The 17,318-nt window shown below is 42.4% G+C and overlaps 1 protein-coding gene across 1 annotated transcript in view; it reads right to left on the reverse strand.

The window, feature by feature from the left end:
• Window positions 1-17,318, reverse strand: part of LOC117602768 (uncharacterized) — an 86,153-nt gene that overhangs the window by 56,610 nt on the left and 12,225 nt on the right. The gene's annotated exons all lie outside the window — the stretch shown is intronic.

Raw genomic sequence — 17,318 nt, forward strand, 5'->3', positions numbered from 1 at the left:
GCGCTAACTTATCTCAAACTCATCGCTAGCAGCTCTCTCTCGTGCCAATCCATCTTGCAACGTTCCCTGTTTCTCTCGATGCACAAATCGTCTCTTCTCCCCGAAACCTCGTCTATCCTTCTCTGTTTCTAACCTGCTACCCTCTCGAGGGTGCGTGGAGCGTCTCTTTTTCGCTTACACCCGTTCTTTCCGTCTCTGTTCGATCAAAGAGGCCCTCCCCTCTATGGATCAGTCGCTCGACTATCCCTACCGCTTCTCGTCTGGTCGGTGCGGTGTAAAGGAGAGAGAGCGATGGGTGCGTGGAACGGAGGTGGACGAGAGTACATGCTTTCCGTTGGCGCCGCAGAGGGCAGCCAATGACGGCGCTGCAGGAGCAGTGTCCCTTGCGAGGTCGCGCGACCAGACGCCTCGCTTTCCCCCAGAGAACACGGCAGCGTGGGCGAGAGATGAGATTAAAATTAGATCGATTGTCGTTAATAACCTCTGTGCGGCGCGGCGTCCTATCGCGTCGGCCGATGCTCCTCGCTCCTGAAATGCAACAGTTAGGGCTGCGCCGGTTACTGTAACTGCGCCACCGGGGATCGAGTATCGCGCCCGCTACCTTTTATCTACTCCAAAGGACAAAGCGGAGGTTGAGGTACTCGTGTAGCTAGACGCGAGCACGTTTTCCAAGGAAATGGTTGAAGGTGTTGATAAAAATCCCCCCCCTCGACCGCCATTTAATCCGGCACTGATAAAGCGGGCTAATTTGTTGGCTTATAATTAATGAGGAAGTATACTTGAAAATTGAATTTATGCACTTTTGTGCATCGCTGCCAAAAGTATGGAACTGCATTTTTCAGGTGCAACGATGCATAAAGATGCATGGTATGCGCGTTAAATCTAAAATGCTTTCGATGTTCATCCACGTTCCCCGACACGTAACCGCCGTAAATACGACGGAAAGTAATATAGAAGAGAGAATTATTTCTCGCATCGCGTCGGTTCGAATTCAATGAAAGCGGTTTCTGCAAAGGATATTAGCGAGTCGGCCAGAAAATCTGGCGAATGGATCGGCTGAGAGAACGCGGAGTAGGCGTTAAGGACACGTGGGCATTCGTGTGATGCAGAAAATGCAAGGGAAACGAAGACAAGGAGGAACGTCGCCGGATAAATGATTCATTATGCTGTGTACGGAATATTTAATGATAAGGAACGAAGAGAAAAAAAAGATCAAAGAGACGCAAATGCCGTTCGTACAAAGGTGGATAAAAAAAGAAAAAAGAAAAAAAAAATAGAAGATTAATACTGTTGTTTATAAAGGTACTCTCGAGCGATCAATATATACATATTGGAAGTGCTATTAATTTATAATGTAAGAATAATTTCTAAAGGAGCACTGTATAATTTAGAAAATGAAAATAATATGAAATGCAAAATTAAATTAAAAGTGGGACTCTCCTCTCCATGGTCCGTCGTCCGAGGATTAAATGACCGGTTGCATTTCAACATAATTTACGATTGATCAAACTGTTAAACGAAGAAGGTTGTCGACTTAAAATGCATCTTCCTGCAGCGTAATCCTTGTCGTTAACGTTTTATCACACACTGGCTCGTCTAATTGGTTCGTTAGAACCCGGGCTGATTGTCGATCAGAGAGCGACGATAACGGTTATCGATCCGGATCCGGTACCGGTTCGGCAACCGGTCGATTATACCTCGGAAAATCGAATCTCCTTAATAAACTGGATCGCACGTTAAACGCGTAAGGTTACGCCCGATTTTCTCGGATACCTCAGCCAACGGAACAGCGGTTTGCACGGAAGTTGCGCCGGAATATTGATTCCGCTCGAGTAGCTGTCTCGGCAAAGCGATATTTGCTTACTTCGTTAGCGGGCATTGCTTCTTCGTTACAACCACGGCAATAATTAAATTCGCCAACTGACCAGCTTTGTATCTCCAAACGTTCCGAGTTCAACGACAGAGCTCAAGGAGGAACGGGTGCCCTTTTGTCAGTTTTATTTGAGGAAACTTTTTCAATCAAAGGGAGCAGAAAACTTGGATGTTGCCGTGTAGTTAAAATTGGACAATTTTATAGTTCAAGATTGTCTCGACGAAACAAAGCATCCTAGTTCCTAAATTCAACAGCAACAACGATAGCGTAGGAAACGTACCGTGGGCCAATTTCGTTGGGGTAATCACCAGGGAAACAGGTTACGAGCACGAATAAGACGATCGTCGAGGGAGCAGTTCGTTTAGTTGTTCGTTGAATCTTTTATTCAACGAGTTAAGTAGCTGGTAGACGTGTTGTCGCAAGAAATCCTCCGTAATGTCAAGAGACGCGCGAGGGCAGGAAAATGTAGTCGCGGCTACCCGAACAGGCTCATTATCAGATCGGGTATAGTGAAATCGGGCGAATTGGTCTAGAGCAGGGCTGGGCAAATAGCGGCCCGCTAAGAGTTTTTTTCTGACCCGCCAAGACATAAAAATCCGTCTTGAACCGAGACCGAAAGATTGAATAAAACTGCCACTATGGTACAATTTATACTTTTCTAAAATGAATGCAATCATTTTAAAAGGTGCGGCCCTCCGCTAACCTCCGCTTCCACAAAGTGGCCCCCCGAGCCAAAACAATTGCCCACCCCTGTGTTCGTATGTCCCGAAATTTTGGGTACCGCTAGAACAACGATATCGCCGAATTGATTTTCAAATCGAAACGCGGAACGAAATAAGTAATATTATAGCTGCACGAGAATGATAGGGGTTTGCCTGGCTCGGTCCCCTTTCATCTCCATGGACACAGACCCTCAGCGATCCTCAACCTTGCCAACGGTGTTCCTGTAATTACATGGAAATCCGGTCGGTTGATTTTCCCTCAGGTTCGATCGACTAGCACACTAGCGGTTACCTAATGGCAACGCGTTATTCTTAATCTCACGATGCAAAGTAATTACGGATAGGAGGAGCAAACCAGGCCGATTACAGGGTGGGCTCGATAAATGTCCCGGGTAAAAATTATTGATTGCTACGCGATCGAGATCGGCGCGGCGCGCCGTTACAATTTATTATCGATCGATTCGATTATTGGCGAAACATTAAATTATCGCATCCGCTACCGATCACACGCGTAGCTGATTTCTTTTTATACGCGTTTTTGTAACATTTTATGAATGTCATGAAAAATATCGAGTAATTGTGATAGAGATATTATACGGTTCGCGAACCTTTTCTTTGCCGCTCGTTATACGCGACGTACCAATCACGGGTTGCACGCAATTTCGTGAAAAGTGTTTCAGCTGGAAAAAGTTAGCCATCAATCGTGAAATCGTTGGAGTGCGGAGAATTCGTGAAGCCGAGCATGACCGCGACATTAATCGAGCGGTGCACGGTGTATGCGCGCACAGTAACCGCTAGGTAAAACCGCAACCGATAACCTGGTCGGTTTATCTTGTTGCAGAACACCGTGAAACTTTACTCGGCCATCAACATCCTTCCCGTCGCTTTTTCACCATTCGACTCGATCTCCGAGTCGATCGAGAACGCGTGATCGATCCGCGACCAAACACTCGGGATGGCTCGCGTTTAACGACCCGCCACTGATGCTACGCGTTCCCCGTTCGAAAAAAGGAGGAAATCGGTGCGAGTTGCGGCGAACGGAGCAGCAGGTTCTATCGATCGATAAGTCGTTATGGTTATCGTCCATCGGCGCGCGACTTTTTTTAACCGGACCTCGCCTGATATCCGTTCTGGTATGCCAAAAAATTGGACCAACCGAGATGGAACTGGTTGTTGCTAACTTCGATCGACTTCGAGACATTCGTGTATCCATCGGCGACCGGTGAATGGGATTGATTAATAGGCGGTTTTCTTGCTATTCAAAAATATTTGAAAATGGAATTTCATCGTATTGATAGGTTGCGTTTCGACGAATTTCTATGTCTAGTTAGAGGAGATTCATGAAAATAGAGGGAGGGCAGAGCTGTGTTTACCCCTAGGCAAAGTAGACACGTGCCTAGAGTCAAATAAAAAGAGGGAGGTGAGGGTATACCTAAGGCCTGAAAAGTTCTACATACGCCCCTGGACGGGGGTGTACAGAGTGGAGGTGCCTATTTGGATAACCTACCTACTTATTTATAGAATGACCTAGTACCATTCTATTCCATCGAAAATCTAATCCTTAGGAAGCTAGAAAATCAATGTCTGCAGCCATGATTGATTAGAAAACACAAGGAATTTGTTGAATACATTATTGCCTTTTCTCGAAATTTTCTGGACGCTTCCAGACCGCGTCGTTTTCGCCAAGTTTCTCCATTACCGTTGTTACACGTCTGATTTTCCTCGATCATTTATCAAAAGGCAATTCATCAAACAGTGGCGATAATTTCAATTGGAGCACTGTTTTTATAGGTCGCGAAACAAGGTTGATCTGAAACTGCGAAACGATAACAGTATCTCCTTTAATTAGCGGTGCAGAGTAACAGGGATTCTCCCTGTTGATACTCGGATGCTTGCAAAAAAGAAGATGAAGAAGAAAAAGGAAACGCAAAACGAGCTTTTATAGTAGTCGGGGAAGAGATGGATGAAGACAAGCAATTGCAAGAGGACCGGTGTGTTTTTTCCTTCCTCTTTTGCCCGGTAGCCGCTTCCGGTTGAAAGTGCACCTCGTAAATTTGTCCTGATACCGGAGCGAATCGAAAAATCTCGATGAACCGTGAAAGGAAATAGCGGTCGTACGTTTGTCTGGACCGCGCTATCGTCGTTACATTATTATATCCATTACCTTCGATCGGTTAGAAAGCCATCGGTTCCTCGGACCATCTCTATTTCGACGTTATCACGAGAAGCAATAAGTTGCGACGCGAAAACAAGACGAACAGAGGGAATTGTGACGGAGTCCGATCGAGCAAAAACGTCCAGCGGAAAGCGGAGGGTGTAAACGTTTAACGGGATCGAAGCGTTTCAATTAAAAACACCCTGCCACTTTCATTCACCGACTGTCTGTTCTTTCGTTCGTTTTTTTTTTTTTCGATTCGTTAGAGGAAACGTTTCTTCGAGATATCTGTACAGCTTAACGCGTTGATTGCCTCGGGGGATATCGACGGCTCGAATTAATAAAAGAAAAGAGGAAATAAATAATTTTAAATAACGCAAGATAGACTCGCGAACGATAATCTCGAGCGAGACACTCGAATTCCCGTCATTTCTCCGGTATCGTTTTATGTTCTCCATTTCCTTCCCTCTCCGCGGTCGGATTTAAAACGCGACACGTATTCCGCCCGACAAGAACCCCGGAAGACTCTGGGTTACTGGATTATTCACAATCCCCCCGCGTGTTTTCCTATTTTTCTCCGTGAAACGGGAAACCGTTTCTGTTCTATCCTTAAAGATGTTTGCCGTGAATAAATTTCAGTCCTCGTTGAAATCTTAGAGCCGCAACGATTGCGTTTCGCGATTCCCTTGCACAAAATACTCAAACCGGGGTGTCCACCTCCGAATCGGAAAATAATTAACCATTGAATCGAAACACGATCGTTTAAATCTGGTGAATTAGAAGAATAATCGATCCGTTTCCTAAAACTGTCGGACGGCGGACCATGGAGAGAGCCGCTTATTATCTAAGATCGAATGGATAAAATTCTCCCAAAAGAATCGAATCGTTCGGGAACAGTAGGAATTTCAACTTTTGCCATTTCCTGTTAGCCGTGATTTAAGCTGCTCTGTGGGCAAAGAGCACTTTGTTGTACCAATAACTTTAAACGGGTTATCTTTATGGGATCTTAAGACGGCTTTAGGTATTGATCGGTTAGAGCGCAAGTAATGTCTGTTACCCGGCCGTTTTCTCGGTATACTACTAGATATTGTGCGTTACTTTTTAATGAATTTTACGAGGCTTGCCTATTTGAAGAATCGATTACTAGCTTTTGGAGGTTGTACTTGTTTCAAATTGAATAGGGCAGTGACAGAGGCAAATTAAGATTTCCTTGGTTTCCAACCAAGGTTGAGAAACTCTGTTCGGAAAGTGAAATTTAAAATTGAAACTTTAAATAAAAGTAGAGAAGGGGCAACAGGGAAAATGGTTTAATTTGGTGCTGGATGGTACTGAATGGAGTAGATGAACATTAACCATACACTTAACATTTCTCGCGGCAGAGAAGCGACTCGACCCGATCAAATAGAGGCGTCAGACAAATCGATTCAGAATTCCATTCAACACGGGAATCCAATTTAATCCGTGGCGATCAGATCGTCAGGAATTACTGCGTTCTCTGTATCAAGTATCAAGGATTGTTATCGTCCGCATATGCGAGTTTCATTGGAGGGACAAGCGACGTTACAAGGCACGGGTATCAATAATATCGGCAAACATTAAATACCCGCACAATAGCCGAATGGCGTGCAGATTATCATTATGTTAACTACGTACAATCGTGCCTGTCAACCTACCGTCACACGCGTTATACGGTGCCCCATGGAAATCCGCGTGACGTATAAACATACCTTGAATCTGTGCGAAACGTCAATCAACCATAATGTATGTATCTCTTATTTAAAATTTAAATAACTTTTCAACCATCAAAAACATATTATTAGGACCTTTTATCCTCTATCACCCACTTGCTTTTGGACCACTGAAACTGGGACACCCTGTGTATGAAGCCCTCTCCCCTGCACTGGCATCCCCTCCCCCTGGTAAGAATCAGGAAAACTCGTTACAATCAGGTAAATCAATCAGTAAAGTAATTATTTGAAAATAATTTCAATAACAATTTGGAGAATAATTGTATGCCTCAAACGCTAGAATTTCCCTGATAAGTTTAATAGCGAAAATAAGTAAAAAGTTCTACCCATAGGATGGTGTTTAACTCGGAAAATTTAGGTTGCTAATTTTGCCTGAAAGGCGATACAGAAAATAACAGGTTCAGATTAATTAAACGTTAAGTATAGAGCCGAGCTACGATCAGTTTTCCCCGCGAGGAAGCTTAATTAACCAAATCCCATCATCGTTGATCGGGCATTCCACGCGAAACACTTCGTGCCAACGTTTTTTCGATAAATTTTTTCAGCGATTTACGATATCAAACTACGAGCGGAAAAAGGAATTAATTACAAGGGTCCGTCAGCGTTCCGTGCGTTCCACGTTCAAACTCACTTCGATCGTGCACCCGAGCAAATAACTTTCAACCTCCCCCCCCCCAGTTTCCGTGTAACGTCAAACGGTAAATTTCAATTTCATCTTCAATTTACAAAATTAAGCAAATAACTCTATGCCATCACTAAAGTAACTCCTACTTAATCTTATCAAAGTGTAGCTAGTAAAAAAGAATCGCAAAGTAATCGTTTAATTCGAGGAAATTTTAGCGAGACTCGAAGGAAACGCGGTTCATCACGGAAAATAGGAAAATTGCTTTCGCGATACTAAAAGGAGACCGTTTAATCAAGTTAAAGCGAGCATCGACCTGGATTACGAAAAGAACCTCACGCCGTCACGTAGGAGGATCGTATACACGTCCAGACAACTTTACAATTATTTTCTCGTTTCGGTCGGATTATTGGTCCCCGCGTGAAATCACAGCGAAAACGATATTTACCTACAGAGGAGAGGCTTTATCAGCCTCGTTAGCCGAAGAGGAGCCGCGCTATTCAATTTTCCCCGGTTTCCTGGCGGACCTTGATCGAATCCGCCCACGGTCAACGAAATTTCGATTTCGTTGCTGGACCAACACCGGAGACCCCTCGAAAACACGAGAAAATTAAGGAAAACCCGTAGACAGAGCGGTAATCACCGGAGGCGAGACAATATTGCCTCCGATCCCTTTTCAAACCTATGCATTCGATTCGATAAAATTTTTTAATATAAACGAGTTTCTGGCTGCGACGCTGCCAAACGAAGAATCGAATATAAATGAAATTGCATAAAAATCGACGGGTGGCAATGGAGCAATGTCTGTTGTTTAAGAGAATAGAAAGAAACTTACAACGAGGTGGAGGAATGCGAAGAATGAAGGGTATCCGCGTTTCTCAACTCGCGTAACACCGCGGCTGAAAAGGAAACGCAACGTAACAAGACCATCTTGTTACTCGTCGTCCGTTACGGGAGAAGAAGCACTCGTCTACGTTTGAGTAGCTCGTTTTCCGGTCGGAAAAGGGCTTCTTCCCGAAGGGTGCACCGACCAACGGAAAGAACAAAACAGCCCGCGAACGTCGTTGGATTAAGCTAAAGATTCTAACCAGACACTATTACGATTCCTTCATTTTCACCGTTGAACCTTTTCGTTCCTCGATCCACTGTAACTCGAATTTTCTGCCCTTCAAGGTAATAGTACTTCATAATTGATTTTGCGAGCATATGTTGAAAAAAGGTCAGGAAGAAAGTTTGAAATTTACGACAGGAATTTGATATATTACCACAAAGTTACAGCAGTGCATAGAGGGTTAATCGATCACCAGATCATGATTTATTATACGCCGCACGCGTTGAATGGATTAAACGTTTCGATAGAAAAATGGCAATCAGTTTCTTGTAAAGTGTTATATAATATAGAAGCACTAATTCCTGGGAAATAGTTTACCGAGTAATTTAACTGCTTTCAAAGAACTAATAGACTGGAACTGAAATTTTTATCGGGAGATTAGTAATCTGACGGGTTCCGATTTTAATGGATAAGTTTTCGAATGGCACCACTAAAATTGAGAACTCAGGTTCGGTATATAACCTAAATTTACTACCAGAAACCGATTAGAATTGGTTTCAGAGCTGGATATCTTACCGTTTTTGAGATATCGTGGTAAGAAATATTTGTACAATTTTGGGACTACGTATGCGCTATAGTAAAACCTGGATAAATGCAACTAAGATTGGGACCCAGTGGTTGCATTTATCCAAGCGAGGTGTCGATTCTGCGTCCGTACACATGTTTTGTATTCAGCCGACATGCCGATTCTGTGTCCGTACACATCTTTTGTATTCAGCAGACATTATTTATATTCAGTCGTGGTGTCAATTCTATGTTGTTTATTCTATTACTATTGTTTATAAATATAATTCAAACTTTATCATGTTTGGTGTAATTTTAATCAGAAAAATCTCACAAATGCGTTAGTAAAAGTTTCATTAAGAAAAAGTTAAAAATAAAAAAGTTTTATCGTTCAATTAGTATTAATCACACCGATATTACGGTCGGATCATATTACACGGTTCTCTCGTCGAGCGGCTCGGTTCGTCTAGGGGGATCCCCCCAAGTGGAGGGGATAGCGATGTTGCACTTATTCAAGCATTCTTTCGTTGCATTTAACCAGGTTTTACTGTATTCGATACTGAGCATGCGCTATTCAATACTGCGCATGCGCTATTCGATACTGCGCATACACAGAACCTAACCTTACCACGATATCTCGAAAATGGTAAGACATCCAGCTCTGAAACCAACTTTAATCGGTTCCTTGTAGTCAATTTAAGTTATATACCAAACTTGAGTTCTCAATTTTGGTGGCGTCATTCGGAAACACAGCCATTTTAATTAATTAGGGCCTAAATCTCCAGCAGGCCTCCAGAGACCAAGTCCAAAAATGAAAGTCAAATATAGTGAAATTGATGTTCTTTGAAATAGAAATTAATCAAGCAACGCTATATCAATTAGTCGAAGTGGTGTGTATCATAAACACCGATGAATTTCGCTTTAATTAACAGATTACGGTCAGTCGGGTTTCGTCGAATCACATTACGAAGAGCGATGCTAAAATAACCATGGCGATTTTCCTCGAATTCCAAGAGTTCCTGGCGGATACGATGAACCGAGATATCAATGGAGAATAGAATTCACTTTCATTCACGACGTTAACCGTGTACATGGAACACAGCCGATTGTCACTGAGTATCGAGCTTCGAAGGTTTGAAATATGAATGGGAAGTTCGATCCGCACGAACCGACAGGAAACTCGTCCTGAATGTAAATCGATCTCACTTCCTGCGGTCATCCCATTGTACATCCACTTTTGTGCTTGTTAGCCCTGCGATAATTTTACTCAACACGGAAATTATTAATAATTACAAGCGAAGGAAAGGGTGAGAGGAACGATCGATGATGTTAACGACGTTTCGCCTGAATAATCCGGTAAATTGAACTATTTCGACTCGACTATCTTTAGATTTCTTCGATTCTTCTTAATTAAAAATCAATTAACTTCGCCGTTTCCTTTATTGGATCATTATAACACAATTATTCGCAGCAATAGAAACTTAACCCTCGGGCGCGGACTATGAAGAGAGCCTTAATTTTAATTTAAGTTGTAGCCTAACCCAGAGTTCGCTGTTCAAAAATTAAACTAATAATAGAACAAATTGCATTCATCCACTTTAGCGGTTGTGATTTCATCGAATAACTGTTAACAACCGCGATATTTTCGTTTCTAAAATGCATTCGTATCTACGAGAAGGAGAATGCGTACGTCTGAAATTATTCCGCAAGTGTATTATCCAATTACGGCGAACATCTCGACTATTCATGAGAGGAGGAATAATGCCAAGGCATCTCTTAATACAGCGAGCCGGCTAGGCAATACCGAAACCTAGACGAGACGCGACGCGACATCGGAAAGCACCGAAATAGCTTTTCCCAGCTACTTCCTGCTTAAATAAATTCCCTCTCTCTCACCCTTCTATTTTGGCAACTATCTTTCGCGACCACCTTCATCAGATTTTCCAAAATATCATTTTCGATAATCGCATTCATCCGGAACGAATTTCCAATTAAATTCAAACTTTAAATCATAAGACCCGGCTCCGTCGTTCGAGGATTTATTAGAACATTTATTATCCTGCTTTCTAGATAGACTGTCGATGACCGTAAAGAATGGTAAGTAGAAAAATCTACAAAAAGGTCAGTCAACCATTTGGAATCGTTACTCATCCTCGGTTAATCTTTATCGTTGTGTCAACTTTGTTGCGTAACTCGAAGTGTATAGAAGATAGTATTCAAGGATTCCTTTGCGCAAATATACCAGTCGTATCTGTTGGCAGTTCCATTTCTCGCGATTAACGCGATGAATTGACCAGCGAAAACGTGCTTTATATTACACCACTCGTTTCATTTTTTCGTTGAAATTTTTTATTTCTATCACTTCACGAAATTAATGAAACGTTTGTAGGCGTTTAGTGGAGGGGGAAGGCGGTGAGTCTTCCTGAGCGCCCTTAGTTTGGGTCGGCGACCGCCAGGTGGCAGCAGGATTGGCTGTGTTCTCGCTAGCGGTCCCCCGGCATGAGTTCCAAAAAGCGGGGTTATAGGCGTCTGGGGCAGGGATCGCCTATCGTCAGCCCCACTGACGAGTCTGACATACGATCTCGAGACAAAAACGCCTTTTTTTTCTCTCCCTAAACGTTAGCGGTTGTTGGTTTTCGTGAGAATTACGGGAAAATCGTATAAACGCGAGCGAGTTCGAAGCGGATCTGAAGCGACGCGGCGTGGCGCACAAAATGGGAATTAACGAGCGTGCGATTAACCGGGTTAATGGACGAAGGCACGCGATACCGCATCGTTTCCAAGCGGGCGGGTTGTTGACCGGATGACTGACACTCTCGACGCTTCATCTAGGCCAGGCCTTAAGGCTACGCAGCCTCTTGGCGATTCTCCTATTCCTTTCGCACGAGACATCCGCCGCGTCGCGATCGAATTACCGTGGAAACGAAAGCGTTAACCCTTTCACTCGTAACGCCAACCTCGCTTGGCCGCGGAATAAGTAATGCGTGAGGTCGCCTTGATGAAAGGTTTAATTAGCAGTTACCAAGCTGATTTGTTTCAACGAGGGTTTTCGCCAATTCAATTCATTCCGCTCGATCAATCGACCACGTGTTTCGCCTGGCGAGTATCCATTCTGTACCCCCTGGTTAGGCTTATCAACGTCTTCTTAGCTGGAAGCTGGTGGAGTTCGAAAGGAAGAAAAGTGTGACTCCCGAGGGGTCTGTCGCTGATTGATTCGTTGGGAAGGTTAGCTTCCAGCTGTTTCGGTCTGACGGGGAATGTTGCGGGATAAATTTATTTGGAGAGCTAGAATTTTAATTCAGAGTTAAAACTTGTATTTTTCAACTTTTCTCGTCGAATTCTTAACTCCCTTCTTTAAAGCTCGCGATTCGAGGTTAAAAGCGTTGTTTTCAAGAAACGGACTCGGACGCGTTTTCAAGATGTTCTAGGTCAAGTATGGGGTAGTGGAAAAAGAGCTCGCGTAGAATTAAAAGGAGGCGCTGCGCCTAGTACCGATTGTTCGTCGCGCTGTTCGGAAAAACGAGCATAGAAACACGTTAACGAACAATCTACGGTATGGGCTATTGTTCTCTTAATGGCACAGGGGCGGGGGTATCCAGGATGTCAACGTCATTACGGATGCACGAATCTGGCGTACGGCATTAACCCACTTTTGTTTAATCACAAAGGCGATCTACGGGTTCAACGTCTCGTTACACCTTTGGCGCCACCGCTGCTAATTGCTCCCAACCTTTCTATTTTCAATTCTAACGATGACCGTGGACCGACTGATAGCTTTGCAAATAGCAACTTGTTAAATTGAATTCAGCCGAGTTCGTTTAATCCTTTCGTTAGAGTGGTGTTCAATTAAAGGGGGTTCGTACATGGGCGTGGAGATACTACAGTGGGTGATCAAATTATTAGAGTTATGGTATGAAAAATGAGTTTTTCGTGTTTGCGTAGAAATAATTCTAATTATATTTACACTTGTATGTTAGTATTCTTTTCGGCATGCTTTCGATGCATTTTAATTGCTTTACTTCTGGCCCATACGTTAATCAGATGTTTAATCAATTAACATTCGTTTTTCGATGGAGTTTAAGTCCAGAGAATTTCCAGGGCAATCAACAACTTTCAATCAACAATTTTTTTCTTTCTTTCTCAATAATCCATCCAGAACACACTTGTTCCTACTCGAAATCTGGAATACCCTCGACGATCCTTCCCGAAGGATCCAAGGAATCGTGGAGAGATTCGAGTAGCCACGGTTGCTCGGCACTTTCAATCGTCCATTGAAGCGAGCTGTCCGGCTCTGGCGAATCCAGTGGCGCGTTCGATACCATGGTAAGGTCGTGGATCGAAGCTCCCTGGAGAATCTGGACTGCGAAATGGCAAGGGATAGGCGTGCGGGTAACACGATAGGGAGTACGTCGAAGCAACCGAGCGCACGCAACAATTTGCATGCTAACACGAGCCGCGGTGTTTGTCGCGGCAACTACCTATTTCTATGCCAATTGTTTCCTTACATCGATTCCAACGCTGAACCCCGCCAACTCCGCTTCCGCCTGGAATCGCAGCTCGAAACGAGAAAATTTCACCGATTCCCTGGAAACCGACTGAATTATCCGCGGATCGTGGTACGAGGAAGGTTTTCATAGAAGTCACCTGGATCCAGTGTAGGATATTTTTCACTTAACGTCGCTCGATATTATTATTATCCGATCGGTCTACCGCGAGATAAAGTTAATTATTCATTTCTCCGCGAAATACATATCAGCAGAGGAAGAGGAGGATCAGAGAAGAAGAAACCTCGTGAGTCACGAAGCCAACTGCGTTTACGAAATCAATTGCGTGTGTCGGTACATCCGGTCTTTGAGCCTCGCCTCCCGTATCGCTCGTTATTCTCGATCACTCGATCAGCGCACCCGGGGTGCTTAATAATTCAGAAGCCGGGGCCTCTTTTGACCCCGCTTCGGTGCCTCCTCGAACTACACGATAATCGTCTCTTGAGAACATTATAATTAAATGCTTTCATTTATTCTAACAAAAACATCGTTTCCGTTAAAATTGAAAATGAAATTTCAACATTGAAGAGAGAAGATTAAATATTCCAAACTTCAGATGAAAATGAAGATGAAAAGAGAGTGGGAAACCGGTCGATCGAATCGCAAACAGCATTTCCAGAAGATTCAGGAATGATTTTAAGAAAAACTTTTCTGTAAATCATCCTGGGTAGCGAAGGCAAGTGTATCTCGTCGGTTCGGGATCGAGCGAGATAACCTGCGCTTTATCATATCAAACGACCCCTGCGTCGGTATTTATGCGCACATCAAAGGGATCTAATCAAAGCCGAAGAAAGAACGGGATCAAAGAGCGTCGATGGAACGGTGATGCGTTGGCGAATTTATTTCTTTATCGGTAGAACGGTTCAAATGAAAATACAATTTCGCAGGTACGTGAGTGTAGAAAGAAAACTGATTACAAAACTCTGGAAAATCTATTATGATCTTATAGAGTACCCGAAGAATGACCACGTGTGACGTTATTTGTTTATCGGTTGCAAAAGTGATCATGAAAAAAGTACTCCCTCGCACTATCAACTAATGGATTCCGCAAGCGAATAAACGTCTGCCGGAGAATATTCAAAGTTCTGTGTAAAATAAAAATGATAATTAATCTGGAAACGTTTCACCGTGAAGAGTATTCGGAGAAACTTGCGCCTACCATCGCGGCTGCACCCGATGTATGTCCCGCGAACAATTGTTCGTAGACTCAGATAACATCAACTAGGTCAGCTTTTCAACCTTGTCAGGTGTTCGTAGCGTTAAGAATACCTATGCAAACGTCGCCCAAGCAATGAAGCGATACTAGCATTCATAAACGAGACAAGACTCATTGGAAATCTGAACTTGCAATATCTACATTTCATCATACGCTTTATTCATATACTTTTTTTTTTTTTTTAATTTTACTAATAATAATTTTGGGCTGTGTTTCCGAATGGCCCCACTAAAATTGAGAACTCAGAGAAATTGACTACAAGAAACCGATTAAAGTTGGTTTCAGAGCTGGATGTCTTACCGTTTTCGAGATATGGTAGTGAGGTTAGGTTAGATTAGGTTAGGTTCCGTGTATGCGCGGTATCGAATAGCGCATGCGTAGTATTGAATAGCGCATGCGCAGCACCAAATAGCACATACGTAGTCCCAATATTGTACAAAAATTTCTTCAAAAACGGTAAGACATCCAGTTCTGAAACGAATTTTAATCGGTTTCTGGTAGTCAATTTAGGTTATATTCCGAACCTGAGTTCTCAGTTTTGATGGGGCCATTCGGAAACTTATCCCAATTTTGTGTGCCTCAAAGTGAAATTCGACCGAGGCATTCGTTAAGTGTCCGTGTCCCGAAAATTTCCTCTTCTACAGCCCTGAAAGTGAAAAGTTATCGAGAGTCTATCGTAAGTTGTTGCCATCCACAAGGACAAACGCACGAGCGAGCAACGTGAATCATGCCGCTGTTCGTGGAAACGTGAATAAATCAGTCTGACCTCTTGGCAAATCAACCAAAAACAGTTTCGCTTACCAAACTTCGTCCGTCCTCTCTGGAAACACTTGCATGGTTGTGCAAATCCGGTTTCTTGTTAACGCTGACGTCTTTTTTCCTTCACTGATTACGATATCTCATTAGCTCGTAATTACGAGGAAAAACAGAGCTTGATTGCGAAAGAAGCACTCCACCATCACATTTTTTGTATTTTTACAAACTCTACTCGACTGATTTTACAAACTGTCAATAATGGAGGCCATATAATTGACAGGGAACTGTTTGAAATTCATATTTTATTAGCCAACCTTGAAAATCTTGAGAAGAGGGCTATAGCATTTAGCGGTAAGAGTTATCGAAAAAATTCTTACGCCTTATGTTTAGTGGGTCAAAATCTCAACGAATGACCGAAAAAAAAATTTTTTTTTGCCACTTCCGGTCTGACCGGAAATGGCCGAAAAAGGGTTGGCTCTAGAGCGAATTTAGCTTGTTAAAATTCTTTTATCTAAATAAAAAGCTAACACTGTGAATTATTGACAAAACGTCTTCGGGTAGAAACACCAGTGAAAATTCGTATTCCTGAGCAAGGCGATCGATCTTCCCTAAACACTTGGTCGTTCATCCAACTCGGAGCGTTCGTACGAAATCGGGCGAAAGTTTCGCGATAATTTTACACGGCAGAATGGATTCGATGATCGCGAATGCATCTTACAATTAGAGTTTCTCGCGGGTGTGAAGGAGGCGGTGGAAGGCTGATTAGTTCGTGTCGTGCCGATCACGAGCAGTATACGTCTAGAACTCGCGAGCGTTCATTCGAGCGAACGCGCCAAAGGTTGATCCGCTTGAAAGCTTACAGAGAAGTTCGTAATTAGGAATATATCTAGCGTTCGGTCTACACTAGTGGAATTCATTCTGGACACTTAAATTTTTACTTAAATTTCGTATTTATTCAAATTATTTAGTATATAATCATTTATATTTTATATTCTAATCACTGTTTCCTAATTTTAGGGCGTCGATTGTATAAAAAAATCAGTAAAAAGATCATTTACAGCCATATTTTTAATATTGAATAAAAATTACAATTTCAATTCATCAAAGGAAGTAGAAAAAAATGAATATTTCTTTGGATATCTTTTCACATGATACGATGTTTCGTGTTGCCAGGCGCAAAAACAAATAAAAATTTTGAAACATTTCCAAACCAAATCATGTGAAAATATTAAGTATAAACATTATAGATCACAATAAAAATATTACGGTATCAATTTAGCATAGCAGAATATACATTTCCTGCACAGATATGAAATAAAGAATATTTTTATCCAAAGTGTCCAGAATTAATTCCACCAGTGTATTTGCGCCGGATAAGCATACACGCTGTTTCAATTTTAAGTAAACCTCAAACTCTCCACGGTTTTATTCCATTTAATCAGTCCCTTCAACGGTTAATCAAAAGAAAGATAAAATTTTCCAACCTTTCGATTGTTTATCAAGCTTATCGGTTAATTAAAGGATCGTTAGTAATCCATCAATGCGAGAAAACCGCGATATCAAGTTATCCCATTTGAAATTACACCGGCGTAGCGGTGGATTATTGAATTCAGCCGATTTCCGTTTTCGTTCGACGATAAATTATTTCCCGTTTCCGGCACGCTTTGGAAATAGATGTTCCAACGGCGCGGATTGGCGCGTATCAAATTTGCATATTATTTAACCGGACCTACACGCCGTTATCAAACCGTAAAGAATATCAATATACAGCCACCGTATTTGCGTTCTAACCATTGTTCGTAGGAAAAGCGAAAAATTACTTAAATTTGCATGGTAATTGTCGGAAATAAACGCACTATTCGATAAATACAATGTTAATTAAACAGATATTTGATAATATAATTTCAAATTGAATAAACGGTGAATAATAACAGTTGCAATTCCACCCTCGAACGGCGGACCATGGAGAGAGGCACAATCTTAATCTAATTTTATGCTGATCCTTTAAAAATTATTCTTTCAATAGATGATACGTTTTAATTAAGAGTATTAATTCTTAATACTCTT

Source organism: Osmia lignaria, chromosome 12 (genome assembly GCF_051020975.1).
Source record: "Osmia lignaria lignaria isolate PbOS001 chromosome 12, iyOsmLign1, whole genome shotgun sequence".
Classification (NCBI taxonomy): Eukaryota; Metazoa; Arthropoda; class Insecta; order Hymenoptera; family Megachilidae; genus Osmia; species Osmia lignaria.